The 20,607-nt window shown below is 46.0% G+C and overlaps 1 non-coding gene across 1 annotated transcript; it reads left to right on the top strand.

The window, feature by feature from the left end:
- Nucleotides 1–1,249: 1,249 nt before the first annotated feature.
- Nucleotides 1,250–1,324, top strand: TRNAA-CGC (transfer RNA alanine (anticodon CGC)). The gene has a single exon. It is a non-coding gene; the product is annotated as a tRNA-Ala (tRNA).
- The last annotated feature ends 19,283 nt before the right edge of the window (nucleotides 1,325–20,607 follow it).

The following is a 20,607-nucleotide window of genomic DNA, read 5'->3' as shown; positions in this document are numbered from 1 at the left end:
TGGCAACCCTAACACTGAAATGTGCAAAAGAAGGAAGCACAGCTCACTTTCATGCACAGTGTTACCAACAAGAACTGTTCTTTGTCCTCCACAGACGGTAGGTATTTTCAAAGTTGCTTCCAGCTCGAAACCACCACTAGAAATACCGAGGGTATAGTTATTGTGCTATTAATCCTGGGATCCTTATAAATTCTTGTAGGACTTGCCTATGACAGTGACAAGTGTCACAGAGGCCCAGACAGATTAGGTCTCACTAACAGGAGGGGAAATACTGCCAATTAATGACATCGCTAAATCCTTCGACAGCCTGCAGCCTGCTGCGTACTCTCGAATTTAGGCTGCGAGAACATTCCTTGCAAAGGGAATCAGACCAAATTGGTTTTACTTAAATGCCAGCCAGTTTCATTATGTGACTAGGCATATGGAGCAATCTTAAGCAAAATGTCTTGGGTCCCACTTTGTAAATGTGCAGTGGCTTTTCCCATTCCAGCTGAGAGTTTTATTCAGGGTTAAGCTAGCGTTGCATGGCTTCTGTCGTTGATTGCTGTGTTTACCTCTTTACCCAAAGACTTTGATTCAAATCCAAACACTCCAGCTTCACTCTTCAAATTTTCTTTGAATTTGAGGGATATTTTCTCCATTTACATAGAGAAACCAGCCTCCCCTCCACACGCAAACCTTGTCTGGAGTTCTTCCTCAATTGCAACTGATCTCTAGACCGCAAAGATAAGTTCCCCTGGAGAAAATGGCAGCTTCAGAGGGTAGATGCTATGGCATCACATTAAGGTGGCCAACTCTGGGTTGGGAAATAGCTGGAGATGTTGAGGGTGGAGCCTGAGAAGGACTTTCTTTGGTGAGGGAAGGGACTTCAGTGGAGTACAATGCCATAGTGGCCACCTTCCAAAGCAGCCATTTTCTCCATGCTAACTGATCTCTGTTGCCTGTCGATCAATTGTAAGAGTGGGAGATCTCCAGCTACCACCTGGAGGTAGGGTTGCCAATCAACAGGTACTAGCTGAAGAGCTCCTGCTATTACAACTGGTCTCCAGCCAATAGAGATCCTGCTATTTCAGTTGATCTCCAGATGGACAAGATCAGTTCCCCTGGAGGAAATGGTTGCTTTGGGGGCAATGCTATGGCATTACACCCTACTGAGGTCCCTCCCCTCCTCAAACCCTGCCCTCCTCAGATTCCACCCCGCAAATCTCCACATATTCCCCAACCCAGAGCTGGCATCCCTACAAGGAGGGGAGGAACTGTGGCTCAGTGGCAGAGCATCTGCTTCGCATGTAGAAGGTCCCAGGTTCAATTCCCGGCATCTCCAGTGGAAAGGATCAGGTGATGTAAAAGACATCTACGTGAAACCTTGGAGAGCAGCAGTCAGTCTGAGTAGACAATACTGGCCTTGTTCTACCAAAGGTCTGATTCAGGATAAGGAAGCTTAATAAATGTGTGAATAAATGGCATATACAACATTAAAAAAAAACCATAAAATGGCACATTAATAGGGTTGCCATCTTTCAGGTGGCGGCTGGAGATCTCCTGCTATTACAACTGATCTCCAGGAGACAGAGATCAGTTCCCTTGGAGAAAACGGCCGCTTTGGCAATTGGTTTCTATGGCATTGAAGTCCCCTCCCTCCCCAAACCCCTCCCTCCTCAGGCTCCACCCTCAAAATCTCCAGGTATTTCCCAGCCTGGATCTGGCAACCCTATGAAGGGCTTGTATATATAAAAAGGCCTAAGATGGTATTAAAAAATTCACAAATGTCTGCACCTAGAAAACTGACAAGTGCACAAACTTCACTCAAATACTTACTTCCTTTTCTGCAAAGCTGGCTAATATTGAGTCAGAAAGATGGCTTTTGTAAGTGTTTATTTTGTTTCTGAAGGGAACAAATCTATCTTCATTAGACAGTGGGCAGTCCAATCACCACCAGTCATTTAAGGAAGGCTGCTTCAATTTCAGCCACCAGCTTAATGCAAACTAAGCACAGTGTACTCATTTGCACATTTGCAAAAACTAACCGATCCATGGAAGACTTCTTTCTGACAAATGACACCAATGAAATCGTATACACTGTCACATGGATAACATTAAGATGCACAGTAGTCATGGAACAAAACAATTCAGGATTGAATTGCAATAGGAAAAAAAAACCCAGATCTTCACAGATCTTCATAGATCATCTTTCACCTGGGTCTTCATAGAACTCACAACTGAATGGAATCTGCCCACAACAGAATGGAATCTGATGGCTGTTGCACCATGCACAAAATATTCTTACCTAAAATGTTTTAAATCTTTTCTCTTTTTTTGCAAACCCCAATCAACTTTATTTCTGATCTGCTGGTAGACTATATTTTCCAGTTTTCTTCGTTCAGGGATGTTGGAAGTGGAGGAATTTGTAATGTCACTTTGCACCAGAGGGGGCAGTAGAGCTAGTAAGGTGGACAGGTCACATCCCTCCATATATCCTTTCCTGCTACAGTCTCTTTGTTGACCAAGAACGCTAATCTCAGGGACTTCTTTCTGGCTGCCTCCTTTTCTTCTCATCTACGATCTCCCTTTCTCTAACCTCCAACGACAGCAACAGGGCTCTAACATAGGGTTGCCAGCTCAAGGATGGGAAATTCCTGGAGATTTGGGGGTGGGGGAGCCTGAAGAGGGTGAGTTTGGGGAGAGGAGGGACTTCAGTGGGGTATAATGACATGGAATTAATGTTGTGCATATTGATAAACCCAAACCGAAAATAAACCCGAAATTATCCGTTTCGGTAATTTTTTGGAATTTGAATGGAAAGAGCCAGTTGCCAGGCTGGCACCTCAAAAATCTGGGGCCCATTCGGATCAATGCAAATTAGCTTCCAAACTGAGGAAAACGGCTTAAATGCAGCTATTTTCTCCTGGGGATCTGACCTCTATAGTCTGAAGATCGGTTGAAATTTCTGGAGATCCATTTGGAGGCTGGCAACCCTAGGCATGATGGCATCACTTCTAGTGCAAGCCAGAAGTGATGCCATAGTGCCGGAGGTGACGCTCTAGCATTGACCCAAAACTCTCTGGTTAAACCATAGAGTTTGGGGTGAATTCTAGAGCATGTTCAAGTACTTGAGGGGCTGTCATATAGAGGAGGGTGCCGGGTTGTTTTCTGTTGCTCAAGGTCAGACCAGAACCAATGGGTTGAAATTAAATTAAAAGAGTTTCTGTCTAAACATTAGGAAGAATTTTCTAACAGAGCGGTTTCTCAGTGGAACAGGCTTCCTCGGGAGGTGGTAAGCTCTCCTTCCCTGGAGAGCGGTTTCTCAGTGGAACAGGCTTCCTCGGGAGGTGGTAAGCTCTCCTTCCCTGGAGGTTTTTAAGAAGAGGTTAGATGGCCATCTGTCAGCAATGCTGATTCTGTGACCTTAGGCAGATGATGAGAGGGAGGGCATCTTGGCCATCTTCTGGGCGTGGAGGAGGGGTCACTTGGGGGTGTGGGGGGAAGGTAGTTGTGAATTTCCTGCATTGTGCAGGGGGTTGGATTTGATGGCCCTGGTGGTCCCTTCCAACTCTATGATTCTATCAGCCCCAGCATGAAGAATCACTTCTGGGTTAGGCTGGAAGTCAAGCCATCATGCCTAGGGTTGCTAGCCTGCAGGGATGGTGCCAGCCCCGTAAGTCCCTGCTTTCCTCATCTTTTGTTGATTGCCGACAACAGACTGGCAACTCTACAGTAGCCCCAGAGTTTCCTGGAAAACAATTTGAAATTAACTGCCATAGCTGACATCAATATATAGTTAATTATTTACACGTATAATTTATATCCAGCCCTTTTACCGGTTTAGAGCACCACTAAGAAAACAACAGAGCCATGATATGTTCATTTCCAGCTTTACCATGCTAATGTTTTATTTGAAGAAAGGAGTCAATATGATAATTTTATGTCTGTATTTAGCTAACAATGCTTGAAACTTCTGGTCCCCCCCGCTTGTGTAATGATCTTCTTGCAAACATTGTTAGATTCCCCCCCCCCCCATTATAACCTCAGCCTGCAGAGATATGTCACAGATTCAGACTGTAGCTATTCTGGAAACTACCAAGATTGAGCTTTTAATATTATTGTTACCTCGTTTTATGCATTTTTATTGTCATTTAGTTCAGCATGAATAGATAAATTGGGAAGGGATAAAATAGAAAGAAGCAAGCTGCTTGAAGATGACAATTAAAACAGATGCATTTTTTTCATTTCAGAGGGGGGATCTGGCATTCTCTTGCCAGCCAGATTTGTTTAATAAGCATGTGAAAAATTCCATCTTGCCAACAGATGTGGTGAAAAGTGGGGAGGGAGGAACTTCCCCCAAAAAGCGGAAGCCTGTTTTCATTGTATCAAGTCGGCTTTGCGTCGTTCCTTTTGGATCTCTGGTGAAGGAGCGCGGAAGCAGTCAAAAGCAAACAAAGATGAATCTGCTCGTGGTGGAAAATGGCCCTTGCTTTGCCAAGACTAGTCAATGTAATTACTATCTCGATGTACCAATTAATGGAGGGCATGTTTCAATACAGAGAGGAGGTGTACACTAATCAGTATGTGTCTAGGATGGAGGGTAGGGGCTGGTTATAAAGAAATGTCGATTGGATTATGCAAAAGAAGCTTCTATATTTAGAATTTGGAAAACACATTAATAGGCTTACCAGGTCCCCCTTCTCCTCCAGCGGGATGTTTTTGGGGTGGAGGCGAGGCAAGATCGCATGCATGCAAGGCCATGCCAACACAATCGTGTCACTTCCGGTTTATACCCAGAAGTGCCGCATTGCAAAGGGCCTTTACCACTCAAACTGGGAGTTTGAGTGGTAAAAGACCCCTTGTGATGCGGGGCTTCAGGGTGTAAACTGAAAGTGATGTGGCGCTGCGGGCAGGCGTGCATGCATGCGTTGCCCGCTGACCCTCAGTTTGTCAGCGGGCAGCCAGGTGGATTGGTGGGGAGTTGCCTGCCACAACCTGGCACTTGGCAACCCTATACATTAACCATGCAGAGGGGGGTGGATGTCCCATTGTCTGGGCAATGCCTAGGGTAGCCAACCTCCAGGTGGTGGCTGGCAATTTCCTGGGACTTAAACTGGTCTCCAGACCACAGAGACCAATTCCCCTGGGGAAAAAAATGGCTGCTTTGGAAGATGGACTCTATGACATTGTATCGTGCTGAGGTCCCTCCCCAAACTCCACCCTTCCCAGGCTCCACTTCCAAAATCTCCAGAGGCGGAAACTCTGACAATGCCTAATTGCTTAAACTGAAGCTTCAGAATTAATAGGGTCATTTCTATGCTATGGGAATATGCAATATGGCCTCTAATCTGGTGAATCAGGTTGGTTTTCCTACTCCTCCACATGCAGCCTGCTGGGTAGGGTTGCCAACTGCCAGGTAATAGCAGAAGATCTCCTGCTAATTCAACTGATCTCCAGCCGATAGAGATCAGTTCACCTGGAGAAAATGGCTGCTTTGGCCATTGAATTCTATGGCATTGAAGTCCCTCCCCTCCCAAACCCCGCCCTCCTCAGGCTCCGCCCCCAAACTTTTCCGCCGATAGCGAAAGGGGACCTGGCAACCCTACCGCTGGGTGACCTTGGGCCAATCACATTTCTCTCCAAACTCTCTCAGCCCCACCTACCTCACAAGGTGTGTGTTGCGGGGAGGGGAAAGAAAGGTGATTATAAGTCGCTTTGAGATTGTATATTGCTTTGAGACTCCTTAAAGAAGATTCTTCTTCTGCTGCTGCTGCTCCTCCTCCTTCTTCTTCGGAGTATTTGCCTTCTTCAGTGGTCTAAAAGATGCTAGCACACCAGACTAAATTATTTAAATCTTTGTGACTTTGGGGGCTTGTACTAGCAGGTTCTCAATAAATATAGAGCTGCAGAGCTTCTTGTCTGTTAAAGGCACTCTTAGAAGTAAAGCTTACACTGAGGCCCCTCCCGAAATCCTGTCCCCAGGTTAAACCCCAAATCTCCAGGAATTTCCCGACCCAGAGCTGGCAACCTTATCTGTAAGTTATCATATGCCAATCTCCTGGAAAGGAGACGAAGGAGAGAGAAAGAAAAATAGCAACTAGAAGTCTTATTTTCGATGTCTCAGAACTCTGCATAAAGATCTATTTGATGGCAGCTAATCAAATGCTCTTGGTTACCCTGTTGAGTCCATTAGAGACGTTACATCAGTTTGAAGACTGACCCGGCTTTGATATGCCTGGAGGACATATCACCCAAGAATGCCACTTTGACTATAAATAGCTCATGAATAAATCATATGACGTAAGTGTGTAGCATTATACTTCCTTAGGAAGAAAGTTGGGTATTTTCCCCTCCTTAATGGAAACGAGTGATTATATTTCGGTTACCTTGAGGTTAAAGCAAAATGAATCTGCGTACTATTCTGTAAACACAAAATCAAAATCGATGTATGTGTGCGGTTCTGATATAACACGGAAGTTCCATTAGGCGTTAATTAAGACTCCGTGGCTTTAAACAGCAAGGTGTGCCAATTAGGAACGACGGTCCTAGAATTAAAAAAAAAATGTACCGAGTGAATGTGTGCTTGTAATTTTATTTTCCTTCTTTTCTAATGTTTGCGGCGACTTTGCTTGTTATGTAGTTCTTTTGTTGAATATATCAAAACACCTGCTTTGATACAAAGCTAATGGTACTCAGAGAAAGGAAGAAGAAGAAAAGACGGGTTAGGAAAACTTGCCTGCAGAACGAAACACTTCTCCCGTCATACTGAAGTAACCAGTTATTTATTGTACTGTTTTTAAAAAAAAGAAAGGTCAGGTTTATATTTTATGTTTCCATTGTATTTTCGCTTTTCAGTAACACTTGTCAAGCTAAACAGAGGTGGCATTTTTGTGGCATTGAAAGAGAATAATAATCATAAACATTTCTAGTGACTGCTTGACTAGCATTGCTAGAATGGAATAGAATTTTCTAAAAGCAAGTCAAACAGAACACCGTAAGCAATGTTGCGCTCTAAAAAAAAAAATGAATAAAGCCTTAAATAGGGCAACTCACCCTGTTATTTTGTGCTAGGAAAGTGCTATTTCCATGACCAGGTAGAATATTTTCTTTTTTTGTGGGACAGATTTAAATATCACACTGGTTTTGACTGGTTCAGGCAGATGCCAATCAAACGTTATGGCTAGGGTTGCCAGCCTCCAGGTGGTGACTGGCGATCTCCTGCTATTACAACTGATCTCCAGGCGACAGACAACAGTTCACCTGGAGCAAATGTCCATTTTGGAAGGTGGACTCTATGGCATTATGCCCCACTGAAGTCCCTCCCATCCCCAAACCTTTCCCTCCTCAGGATCCACCCCCAATATCTCCAGGTATTTCCTATCCCTAATTATGGCCAATGCTTCACAGACTGAGGGATGGATCAGGGAACATACCTCCACTTTCTTGGCCTAAACAGAGATGCCACCCATTTTGGAAGACTCTGGAAAATCTGCAGATAGGGCTGTCAATTCGGTTCGGTCCGAACTGAAAATCAACCAAATTTCCCCTGATTCTGTGATTTTCTGTTCGGACGGATCCGAATTCAAAACTGGGGGGCAACCGGGGGGGCCGAATTCAGCGAGTTCGGGAGTTCGCGAATAAATTCGGCAAATTCGGCCCCCCTTCAGGGGAGCCCGCTGAAAGGCGCGGGCTGCCCTTTAAACTGATCTGAGCCTCCCAGCTGGGAGGCGCAGGTCAGTTTAAAGGGCAGCCCGCCCCCCTTCAGCAGGCTCCGCTGGAGAGGCGCGGGCTGCCCTTTAAACTGACCTGCGCCTCCCAGCTGGTTCTCCAGATCAGACTCCACCACTCCAAACCACCACACCATGCTGGTACTGTAGGAGCAAAATATCCATCTCTGCCTCTAAAGCAAGAGATGCCCCGATTCTGGTTTCTCTGCTCATGCCATTTAAAGCGCTGTAAATATCGGAGTATTTGTTTCTGAACCTGCTCTGGGGAGGGGGGGTAACATTAATTCACGGCAACGCTTTCCTTCTTATCTGGCACGGCGCTGCGGCTGTCGTTGCTTGCCCAGAACCCTTTCAGTAGGGCTTGTTTTTCCCTCACGCTGTTATTCATTTCTGCCTGGTTCAGCCGTTGCCCTTTCTCTGTCTTTCCCTTTGTCTCAGACTGCCATTTCCAAATGAACTCATGTTTCCATTGCTGCCATCTCCCCCCTCCCCATCTCTCATGCACCACACCACTTTTATGGCTCTGTCAGTAGCCAAGGGACACCGAAGGTTATAATTTACTTTCGTCAACAGAGACACAAGCTCTCCCTTCCATATACTTACCCCGTCACTGTCCCCAAAGCGGAGCCCGCTGAAGGCGCGAGGGCTGCCCTTTAAACTGATCTGCGCCTCCCAGCTGGGAGGCTCAGATCAGTTTAAAGGGCCCCCGCGCGCCTTCAGGGAATCCCTCTGAAGGCGCGCTGGGGCCGAATTTTCCCCCGAACTCCGGATCCCCCCGAATTACCGGGGATCCGAAGCGGGGGAGTTCGGACTTCGGCACGTACCGAACCCACAAGGGTCAAATTCGGCCGAATCCGAACTGTACCGATTTTTTTTTTTTGACAGCCCTATCTGCAGAGGCATTGATTTCAGTCCAGGACAGAGCTGGGAAAACCACTGATAAACCTGTAGCAACATTCCCAGCTATTGGAAATGCTCTTCACACAACAGTTCTGATGATGGTATAAAGTGTGTCATTAGGGGAGGGGCTGTGGCTCAGTGGTAGAGCTTCTGCTTGGCATGCAGAAGGTCCCAAGTTCAATCCCTGGCATCTCCAGTTAAAGGGACCAGGCAAGTAGGTGATGTGAAAGACCTCTGCCTGAGATCTTGGAGAGCCGCTGCTGGTCCGAGTAGACAATACTGACTTTGTGTTAGATTCTGATTCAGTATAAGGCAGCTTCATGTGTACATGTGATTCACAACCAACTCAGGGTGATGTAGTGGTTAAGAGCTGTAGACTCTGATCCGGAGAACCGGGTTTGATTCCCCCACCCCTCCACATGAGCGGCGGGGGCTAATCTGGTGAACTGGTTTGTTTCATCACTCCTACACACAAAGCTAGCTGGGTGACCTTGACCTAGTCACACTCTCTCAGCCTCACCTACCACACAGGGCGTCTGTTGTGGGGAGGGAAATGGAAGGTGATTGTAAGCTGGTTTGATTCTTCCTTAAGGGTAGAGAAAGTCGACATATAAAAACCAACTCTTGTTGTTGTTTTCAGAGGATGTTCTTCATATTCCTATTTAGCAGCATCTTAATTGTTTTCTTGTTCAGTTCTTCCATTTAGTTTCTGATGTAATTTCTAAATCATTTTCCTATTCAACTGTAACGTGTCAATTCCTGCAAGCAATAACCTGTCATTCATTTTTGGTTATGATGGGTAATTCGTAATTTTAATTTTCAGTAAACCTTATAAAGCTTTCATTTAACTCTATCAGACTCCCTCCCCCACCCCCATTTTTTTTTAACAGGAAAAAATAAGATAAGGGAAAAAACTGCCCCTGCATGGTTAGGGGAGAAGGGGTTTAACCCTTCCAGAAGTATGATTTCACTAACTGAAACCTGCCCCCCCCATGATATTATTATTATTATTAGCTCTGTGGGTGTGTCCTAAGTGCCTTCAAGTCTCTTCTGCCTTATAGTGACCCAACTTCCCCGACATTTATTGGTGTCCTTCTTAGAATCATAGAATCATAGAGTTGGAAGGGACCACCAGGATCATCTAGTCCAACCCTCTGCACAATGCAGGAAATTCACAACTATCTCCCCCCACCCCCACACGCCCAGTGACCCCTACTCCATGCCCAGAAGATGGCCAAGATGCCCTCCTTCTCAGGAACTGCCTAAGGTCATAGAATCAGCTCTCCTGACAGATGGCCATCTAGCCTCTGCTTAAAAACCTCCAGGGAAGGAGAGCCCACCACCTCCCGAGGAAGCCTGTTCCACTGAGGAACCGCTCTGTTAGAAAATTCTTCCTAATGTCTAGACGGAAACTCTTTTGATTTAATTTCAACCCATTGGTTCTGGTCCGACCTTCTGGGGCAACAGAAAACAACTTGGCACCATCCTCTATATGGCATCCTTTCAAGTACTTGAAGGTGGTTATCATATCCCCTCTCAGTCTTTTCCTCTCCAGGCTAAACATACCCAGCTCCTTCAACCTTTCCTCATGGGACTTGGTCTCCAGACCCCTCAACATCTTTGTTGCCCTCATCTGGACATGTTCCAGCTTGTCTACATCTTCCTTGCATAGGTTCTGCACTGCCACCAGCTTCCCTAACAGGATGTAACAACTACACAAGGCAGTCTCATGTTGTCTGCCCTTCCTGGCATCACCTCAGTAAACCTTTGCTTCCATTGCAAAGAGCAGAGGGATGTTCTGAATTTCACCTGTGCCAGGATCCCCTATTTGGCACTGCAAATCCCACAATCGTTCTGAAGTTCGTGGCCAAGTTCATAGAATCATAGAGTTGGAATAGACCACTGGGGTAATCTAATCCAATGCTCTACACAATGCAGGAAATCCACAACTACCTCCCCCACCCACCCCACCCCAGTGACCCCTACTCCATGCCCAGAAGGCCAAGATGCCCTCCCTCTCATGATCTTCCTAAAGTCATAGAATCAGCATTGCTGACCGATGGACAGCTAGCCTCTGCTTAAAAACCTCCAGGGAAGGAGAGTTTACCACCTCCTGAGGAAGCCTATTCTACTGAGGAACTGCTCTAACCGTTAGGAAATTCTTCCTAATGTCTAAGCGGAAAGATAGTAATGAGACACCTTGACTTTTCTGGAGTCTCTATTTCTAACAATACAATCTTATTAGTAAAATGATTCACTCAGCATAAATAGTTAACCAATGGACATGCAGCACTTTTAAAATATTTAGGGATTCTCTCCCAAATCACGTTTTCCTGGAAGAACAATCTGTGTGTGTGTTAAGTGCCGTCAAGTCACTTCCGACTCATGGCGACCCTATGAAACAATGTCCTCCAAAATGTCTTATTGTGAACAGTCTTACTCAGGCAAACCGAGGGCCGTGGCTTCCTTTATAGAGTCAACCCATTTCATGTTGGGTCTTCCTCATTTCCTGCTGCCTTCAATTTTTCCTAGCATGATAGTCTTTTCCAGTGACTCTTGTCTTCCCATAATGTGACCAAAGTAGAATAGCCTCAGTTTACTCATTTTAGCTCCTAGGGAGAGTTCAGGCTTGATTTGATCTAGAACCCACTGATTTGTCTTTTGGTGACCCATGGTATCTTTTAAACTCTCCTCCAATGCCACATTTCAAAGGAATCTACTTTCTTCCTGTCAGCTTTCTTCATTTTCCAGCTTCCTCAACCCTATGTGTGTGTGTTTTAAGTGCCATCAAGTCACAGCCGACTTATGGTGACCCCTAATGGAGTTTTCAAGGCAAGAGACTAACAGAGGTGGTATGCCTCTGCATAGAAACTCTGGTGTTTCTAGGTGGTCTCCCATCCAAATACTAACCAGGGTGGACCCTGCTTAGCTTCTGAGATCTGACGAGATCAGGCTAACCTGAGGCATCCAGGTCAGGGTTCAACCCTATATAGTAATAGGAAATACCATGACATGAATTAATTTGAACTTGGTTGCCAGTGACACATCCTTACACTTAAGAATCTTTTCTAGCTCCTTCATGGCTGCCCTTCCCAGTCTAAGTCTTCTTCTGATTTCTTGGCTGCAGTCTCCCTTTTGGTTGATGATGGAGCCAAATAATATAGTCTTGAACAATTCCAATTTCCTCATTGTCCACCTTAAAGTTGCACTAGAAATATAAAAAGAAAACAAACTGCCTCTCTCTTTTCTTTCCAAAGCTGATAACAGCATGGGGGAGGTCAGTTTTGATTGACCCACTTGGAAGGTGGCCAACCTCCAGGTGGCAGCTGGAGATCTCTTGGGATTACAACTCTAGGCGACAGAGATCAGTTCACCTGGAGAAAACGGCAGTTTTGGAAGGTGGACTCTATGTCATTAAACTTAACTGAAGTCCCTCCCTTCCCCAAACCCCACCCTCCTCAGGCTCCACCCCCAACCTCCAGGTATTTCTTAACCTGCACTGGCAACCCTAGGTAAGTACATGCTCATGAAAAATAAGTGAAGAATATAAAGGAAGCAGCAGGAGGCCACACTGCCTTTCTCTCTCAGTTGACATGTAACGTCTTGTATAATACAACCCCTCTTCCTCCCCCTCCCCCACATCACGGAGCGTTCCATCAATAAACCAGACATTAATAGCTTGCATGATAAATACCACCATTTTGTCATCTTCAATTCTGGCCTAGATTTGTCTAAATCTCAGCCTTCAAATCCAAATCAAAACCAATCTACGGCCTCTGGCGTGATCGAAGGACTAATTGTAGCTGAGTCAAAAGCATCGCTGGAAATTTTTGCATGCCAATCTCTATCGCGGAATGCAGAACAGCCTCTTTTCAATCTGCAGCAAGAAGAACCCGAGCCTGTTGTTCCCTTCCGGTAGCTCAAACGCTGACACAAATTGTACTTGAAATAATTATTTTTAAAAAGAGAAGAGCTCTTGCTCCCCTTCCTTGCTTGTCACTTACTTCCTTTGCTGAAACACACAATAATTAGGGACCAGCATCCTTTTCTGCCTCCGGCAATAAAACTTGTTGCTTTATTTAGACTTTGACACAAGTCTGTTAACCCATCTTTGGTTTGATATTAAACCTGGGAGGGGGGGCCCTGCATTTGCACCAAGTTTGTTATTTTCCTGTGCCTCTCCCGAAACCTGTCGGCATGTGTTATGCGCTCGCAGAACAACACAAGCTACATTTTCTGGCATCACGAGAAAGTGAAAGCAGCTCAAAGGTAAAGGGGGGAAAATAAACGCAGGCTAGGCACTGGATTAGAGGTTGCGGGCCAGACGGTTGAGGTGACACTAAAGGTCCCTCTGGGAAGGGATTCGCTGAGCTGCAATAAAGCTGCCTTTGTTGGCTAATTCCCAGTGCAGCGGGAGCATGACACTAGCCAACAGCAAAGGCAATGAAGAGGATGGCAGCGGCTGGAGGAGACCTGCGACATAATTGTAACTTTAGTTTCTGAAGCAAGGGCAAACAGAGATGGAGAGACAGACAACCAGACAGAGATGTCAAGAGTACAGAGTCAATTACACTGGGATGGTGGACTTGGTTCCCCCCACCCCCACCTCGCTATGGGTGAACATAAGATCATAAGAAAGGCCCTGCTGGATCAGACCAAGGTCCATCAAGTCCAGCAGTCTGTTCACACGGTGGCCAACCAGGTGCCTCTAGGAAGCCCACAAGCAAGACCACTGCAGCAGCACCATCCTTCCTGTGTTCCACAGCACCTAATATAATAGGCATGCTTTTCTGATCCTGTAGGTATGCATCATTATTAGTATCCATTGTTACAAGTAGCCATGAATAGCCCTATCCTCCATGAACATGTCCACTCCTCTAGGCTTATCCTGCACTCTAGGCTTATCCTGCATTAAGCAGGGGGTTGGACTAGATGACCTGTATGGCCCCTTCCAACTCTATGATCCCCTCTTAAAGCCTTCCAAGTTGGCAGCCATCCCCACATCCTTGGGCAGGGAGTTCCACAATTTAACTATGACCTTACCACCCTCTCCCCACAGCAGACACCTTGTGAGGTAGGTGGGGCTGAGAGAGTTCAGAGAGAACTGAGACTAGCCCAAGGTCACCCAGCAGGCTGCATGTCAAGAGTACAGAGTCAATTACACTGGGATGGTGGCCATGCTGGATCAGACCAAGGCCCATCAAGTCCAGCAGTCTGTTCACACAGTGGCCCAACCAGGTGCCTCTAGGAAGCCCACAAACAAGATGACTGCAGCAGCATTGTCTTGCCTGTGCTCCACAGCACCTAATATAATGGGCATGTAGAGCCCCTTCCAACTGTATGATCCCCTCTTAAAGCCTTCCAAGTTGGCAGCCATCACCACATCCTGGGGCAAGGAGTTCTACAATTTAACCATGCGTTGTGTGAAGAAATACATCCTTTTATCAGTTTTGACAGGGGGAAGAAATAAGAGTTGGTTTTTATATGTTGATTTTCTTTACCACATAAGAATCAAACTGACTTACAATCTCCTTCCCTTCCCCTCCCAACAACAGACACTCTGTGAGGTAGGTGGGGCTGGGAGAGAGACAACTGTGATTAGCCCAAGGTCACCCAGCTGGCTTTAGGTGTAGGAGTGGGGAAACCTACCCAGTCCACCATATTAGCCTCCCCCGCTCATGTGGAGGAGTGGGGAATCAAACCCGGCTCTCCACCGCTCCAAACCACCACTCTTAACCACTTCACCATGCTGGCTATCCAGCGGCGAGACCAGGAGATCTCTCTATGTCTCGATAGCCATTCTTCACCAAGAGGCTCTCATGCTGAGTGCTAAGTTGGTCAGTTTAAGGCCGCAGTACTCACGCTGCAGTTTGCAGACAGACACATTTGTAATCGTCATCAACTAAAACAGCCGCATTTACTTCTGTCTCTGGCAGGAACCCTGCATTTCAGGGAATCTCACTGCTTAGCTGTTCCTCTGGCAGGAGCTGAGTCAAGGTGGGAATCAACTGCCAACCCAAAGCCCCACTGGGCTTGCCCGCTGTCCTGAAGCTTGGGGTAGTAGATGCCACAGGAGACATGCCAAAGACCCAAGCCTCTGAGTGAGTTTCACTGGAGACGACTGAGAGTTGAGAGGCAAATACAATCTTGGGCTGCATCAACAGAAGGATAGTGTCTAGATCACATGAAGTGATGGTATGACCTCACCCAGAGTGTTCAGTTTTGGGCACTGCACTTAAAGAAGGATGTAGACAAGCTGGAACATGTCCAGAGGAGGGTAATGAAGATGGTGAGGGGTCTGGCGACCAAGTCCTATGAGGAAAGGCTGAAGGAGCTGGGTATGTTTAGCCTGAAGAGGAGAAGACTGAGAGGGGATATGAGAACCATCTTCAAGTACTTGAAGGGCTGTCATATAGAGGAGGGTGCCGAGTTGTTTTCTGTTGCCCCAGAAGGTCGGACCAGAACCAATGGGGTGAAATTAAATCAAAAGAGTTTCTGTCTACACATAAAAGAAGAATTTTCTAACAGTTAGAGCAGCTCCTCAGTGGAACAGGCTTCCTCAGGAGGTGGTAAGCTCTCCTTCCCTGGAGGTTTTTAAGAAGAGGCTAGATGGCCATCTGTCAGCAGAGATGATTCTATGACCCTAGGCAGATCATGAGAAGGAGGGCACCTTGGCCATCTTCTGGGCATGGAGTAGGGGTCAGTGGGGGTGTCGGGGGGAGGGAGTTGTGAATTTCCTGCATTGTACAGGGGGTTGAACTGGATGACCCTGGTGGTCGCTTCCAACTCTGTGATTCTATGGTTTAAGGGCTGATGGAATAATCTTGCAATGCATGGATTTATGTGCATAAGGGGGGGAATCCAGAGGAAACAGATCTGCTGAAACATTTCTCCCATTCTGTTTTGACATCTCTGGGCCTAAGAGTTCAAAATGTTAAGAATTTAGATTATAACCTGTATACTGTTCAGCTTCATGCTACCTTTAATTACAAAAGTCTCAAATGCACGTTTAGGTCCGCTGCAAAAAACAAAAACACCAATTTTCATGATGTTCAGCCCTGACTGTGAGCTAAGTAAACATACTTGCTGGATGGCTGGAGATTGTGTGGACCTTCGGGTTGACAACCTGCAGGTGGTGGCTGGAGATCTCCTGCTGTTACAACTGCTCTCCAGCCGACAGAGATCAGTTCGCCTGGAGAAAATGGCTGCTTTGGCAATTGGACTCTATGACATTGAAGTCCCTCCCCTCCCCAAACCCCACCCTTCTCAGGCTTCACCCCAAAAACTACCACCGGTGGTGAAGAGGAACCAGGTATGGAAATGGGGAGAGGTAGGGCTGCCAGACACCCTTTCAGGTAGGAGGGACTGAGAGAGTGTGACTAGCCCAAGGTCAACCAGCTGGCTTCATGTGCAGGAGTGGGGAAACAAATCCAGTTCACCAGATTGGCCTCCGCCGCTCATGTGGAGGAGCGGGGAATCAAACCTGGTTCTCCAGATCAGACTCCACCACTCCAAACCACCACACCATGCTGGTACTGTAGGAGCAAAATATCCATCTCTGCCTCTAAAGCAAGAGATGCCCCGATTCTGGTTTCTCTGCTCATGCCATTTAAAGCGCTGTAAATATCGGAGTATTTGTTTCTGAACCTGCTCTGGGGAGGGGGGGTAACATTAATTCACGGCAACGCTTTCCTTCTTATCTGGCACGGCGCTGCGGCTGTCGTTGCTTGCCCAGAACCCTTTCAGTAGGGCTTGTTTTTCCCTCACGCTGTTATTCATTTCTGCCTGGTTCAGCCGTTGCCCTTTCTCTGTCTTTCCCTTTGTCTCGGACTGCCATTTCCAAATGAACTCATGTTTCCATTGCTGCCATCTCCCCCCTCCCCATCTCTCATGCACCACACCACTTTTATGGCTCTGTCAGTAGCCAAGGGACACCGAAGGTTATAATTTACTTTCGTCAACAGAGACACAAGCTCTCCCTTCCATATACTTACCCCGTCACTGTCCCCAAAGCGACCACATTTCCCAGCTGTACCTTGATATCCTCCTCTTCCACACACACACACACACACACACACACAAAGAGGGAAAAGAATTTACATATTAATTATATCTTGTCTGGTAAAAATGAAACAGACACCTGTAATTATGCAGCGGCGCCACACTCTTGCGCATTGCTAAATCAGTGATGAATGGAAAAGGGAGCTCATTAAAATGAATAACAAATTTACTGCATAATACATCTAGATTTACGGAACATATTAATTCAATGGGACTGGAACATGCGATCTTAAGAGGCGTGTGGGAAGGAGCCTCCCAGAGCAAAAATTTAAATAATGGTGCGATATCTGGGCTCTTCAGTCATTTCCATCATTTTTCTCCCCTCTCTTTCTCAATCATCAAGATAAATAAAAAGGGGGGAAACACTATTTTACTAAGTTGCCGGATCCAAAGGGCTGTTGTCTGAGGCGGGCTTCTGTTCTCAAGACCCTGCTGATATTAATATTAATGACAGAGACATGGATGAAGCTTTTCGCAGCAAAAGGATGGGCAGCTGTGATACCAAGAAAACTCCAGCTGCCCAGAGAATGAAACAATGAGCAACGCAACGTTCACAAACAGACCAGCAGGGGAACAACAACAAAAAACAGGTAACCTGGAGAGCAATTAAAATTACATCCAGACCCTCGCAACTCTGCGGCCCAAATCAGGAAAACAAGGGTAAGGAAACTGCTAATGAGGAACGGGATGTCGAAAAACCACCACACCGGACCTCAGAAGAGGAGAGAGTGGGAAAGGGTTTTTGGAAAGTTGGCAAACGGCGAGGGAAAGACATAGGATTTCAGGTAGGGTTGCCAGGTCCCGCTTTGCTTCCAGCGGGAGGTTTTGGGGACAGAGCTTTGATATCAATGGGCTGGATCAGAAATATCCCAGGTGCACTTTGGTCAAAATGAGAGTGTCTCTCTCTACTTGATGTTTCCAAGCATCCATATGCGGGGGATAGGGTTATTACAACTAGAGTTGCCAGGTCCCTCTTTGCCACCAGCGGGAGGTTTTTGGGGCAGAGCCTGAGGAGGGTGGGGTTTGGGGAAGGGAGGTACTTCAATGCCATGGAGTCCAATGGCCAAAGCAACCATTTTCTCCAGGTGAACTGATCTCGATCGGCTGGAGATCACTTGTAATAGCAGGAGATCTCCAGCTAGTACCTGGAGGTTGGCAACCCTAGTTTAAGGGCTATGGGGCACCCAATAAAGTTGTTGAGAAATAGGTTCAGGATAGACAAAAAGAAATACTTCTTTAATTAATTAATGAGTAACTGAATAGTGGAATTCAGTACCAGTGGACACAGTGATAGCCATGAGCATTAGGGTTGCCATGTCCCCCATTGCCAATAGCAGGAGTTCCATTGTGGTGGGGCTGGGGAGGGGCTGATCGGTGCCATAACATCACTTCTGAAGTGAACCTGGAAGTGATGGGGATGCTCTAGCACATTCAATGCCATAGAGTCCAATTGCCAAAGCAGCCATTTTCTCCAGGTGAACTGAGCTCTATCGGCTGGAGATCCGTTGTAATAGCAGATCTCCAGTTAGTACCTGGAGGCTGGCAACCCTATAGATAGGCCATGGTGTAAAACAGGGTGCTGGACTAGATGGACCACTGGTCTGATCCAGCAGGCTCTGTGGCGACCCCATAGGGTTTTCAGGCAATAGACATTCTGAGGTAGTTGGCCATTGCCTGCCTTTGCATAGCAATCCTGGACTTCCTTGCTTAGCTCCTGAGATCTAACAAGATTGGGATAGCCTGAGCTACCCAGCAGGCTCTGCTTTCATTCTTATCTTGGAGAGAGCTCTTGTCCCTTTTTGAGAGCTGTGTACAAAGGGAAATTCCTTACAGCATTTTCCACGTTGCCAACTCAGCTTTCTTTGCAAGCACCATTGTATCTACTACCATGCTACTCCAGGATGGCAAAGTGCTACCGATGTACCTGGCAGGAGGAATTGTCAGGCTAGGGACATCGGTCATTAAGGTTGACAACCTCCAGATAATAGCTGATCTCCTGCTATTACAAGTGATCTCCAGGCGATAGAGATCAGTTCACCTGGAGAAAATGGCTTCTTTGGCAATTGTACTTTATGGCATTGAAGTCCCTCCCCTCCCCAAACCCTGCCCTCATCAGGCTCTGCCCCAGAAACCTCTCGCTGGTGGTGAAGAGGGACCTGGGAACCCTATCGGTCATGCTTTGCCCATTCCCTGGTTTTATTGCCATTATAGGGCCAAAAAAAGGGGGGAAACGTAACCCAAATGTAGATCAGATAACCAAAAGGGTTAAGTAAAGAGGCCTCAAAGTATATGCAAATAAAAAAGAAAAGTAAAAATGAGTTTTAATCATATTAATTGCAATAAAATAATAGCCAGTCGACCACACAAACTAGCTAGACAATTTGTAATGGTTTGTGTGGTCGGCTGGTTATTATTCTATTGTAATTAATGTGATTATAGCTCATTTTTAATTTTGTTTTTCACTTGTATTTTGAGGCCTCTTTACTTAACCCTTTATTGCCATTTTAAAATATTCTGCAGTCTCCCCCCCACCCAATTGCTTTGTTGCTATAACAATGTATCATATCTCAGTAACTGAACACAAGGAAGGAAGAAACTTATTCTCTTTTAAAACAATGGGGAAGGAAGAAACATCAGAAAACAAACAAACAAAAACAGAAAAAAACCTCCCAGGACCTACTAATTAGAGAGAAGGAGTTTCTCCTTCTCTATGATTACAGTGAAGGAAGGATGCCAGCATATTATAGCCTGATCTTGTCAGATCTCAGAAGCTAAGCAGGGTTGGACCTGGTTAGTACTTGGATGGGAGACCACCAAAGAATACCAGGGTTGCTGTGCAGAGGAAGGCACTGGCAAACCACCTCTGTTCGTCTCTTGCCTTAAAAATCCCCATAAGGGGTCACCATAGGGTTGCCAGTTCCCTCTTCGCCATCGGTGAGTTGTTTTTCAGGTGGAACCTGAGGAGGGGAGGGTTTGGGGAGGGACTTCAATGCCATAGAGTCCAATTGCCAAAGAGGCCATTTTCTCCAGGGGAGGGGAGGGAAGGGGAGGGACTTCAATGCCATAAAGTCCAATTGCCAAATCGGCCATTTCCTCCAGGGAAACTGATCTCTATCGGCTGGAGATCAGTTGTATTAGCGAGAGATCTCCAGCTACTACCTGGAGGTTGAAATAAAAAACAATACCCTATGCTGTACTGAGATAGACTCAAAGAAAAAAAACAGCACGGGGCTCAAAATCAGCTTATATTACTTATATTGTCATGAAAAATAGAACAGAGACAAAGCTAATTATACAAGTACTGATACATGTAAACCACAACAACAAAACAACCTATACTACGAGCAACCATATAATAACTACGATGCTATAGTGCTTATGCCCTTCACTATTTTCTGCACAAGAGGATTCGTTTCACAGGCTAAAGAAGCCCGATGGTGAAACGTGATAAAAAAAAAAAAACCTAGGATACACATTCCTATGTTTTTCAACCTACGGCATTCATCCGTTGTTGACCCAAGAAACCAGCGGCATTGGTCCGGATTAAAAAGCAAGACATTCCTTATGCAAGCTAAAGTCTATGACTCTTCCACATTCTCTCATGGCATAGTGACTGCTGATGTTATTTTCCAGCGTGTCACCAAAGATACTGCTTGTGTGTGAACAGCTACACATTGTTCATACAATTTGATACGAACTTTATGGTGAAGGGCATAAGCACTATAGCATCGTAGTTATTATATGGTTGATTGTAGTATAGGTTGTTTTGTTGTGGTGGTTTACATGTATCATGTACTTGTATAACTACCTGGAGTTTGGCAATCCTAACCACAGCTGGGACTTACAACGTATCGGGAGCGCTTGTATTTAACTCACAAGAAAGTCTCCTCAGCAACAAAATGTTTTCCGGTATTCCCCGAGCAGCAGAGAGACACCA

This window comes from Euleptes europaea, chromosome 16 (genome assembly GCF_029931775.1).
Source record: "Euleptes europaea isolate rEulEur1 chromosome 16, rEulEur1.hap1, whole genome shotgun sequence".
Lineage (NCBI taxonomy): Eukaryota > Metazoa > Chordata > Lepidosauria > Squamata > Sphaerodactylidae > Euleptes > Euleptes europaea.
This window is presented reverse-complemented; position numbering and strand designations above follow the sequence as displayed.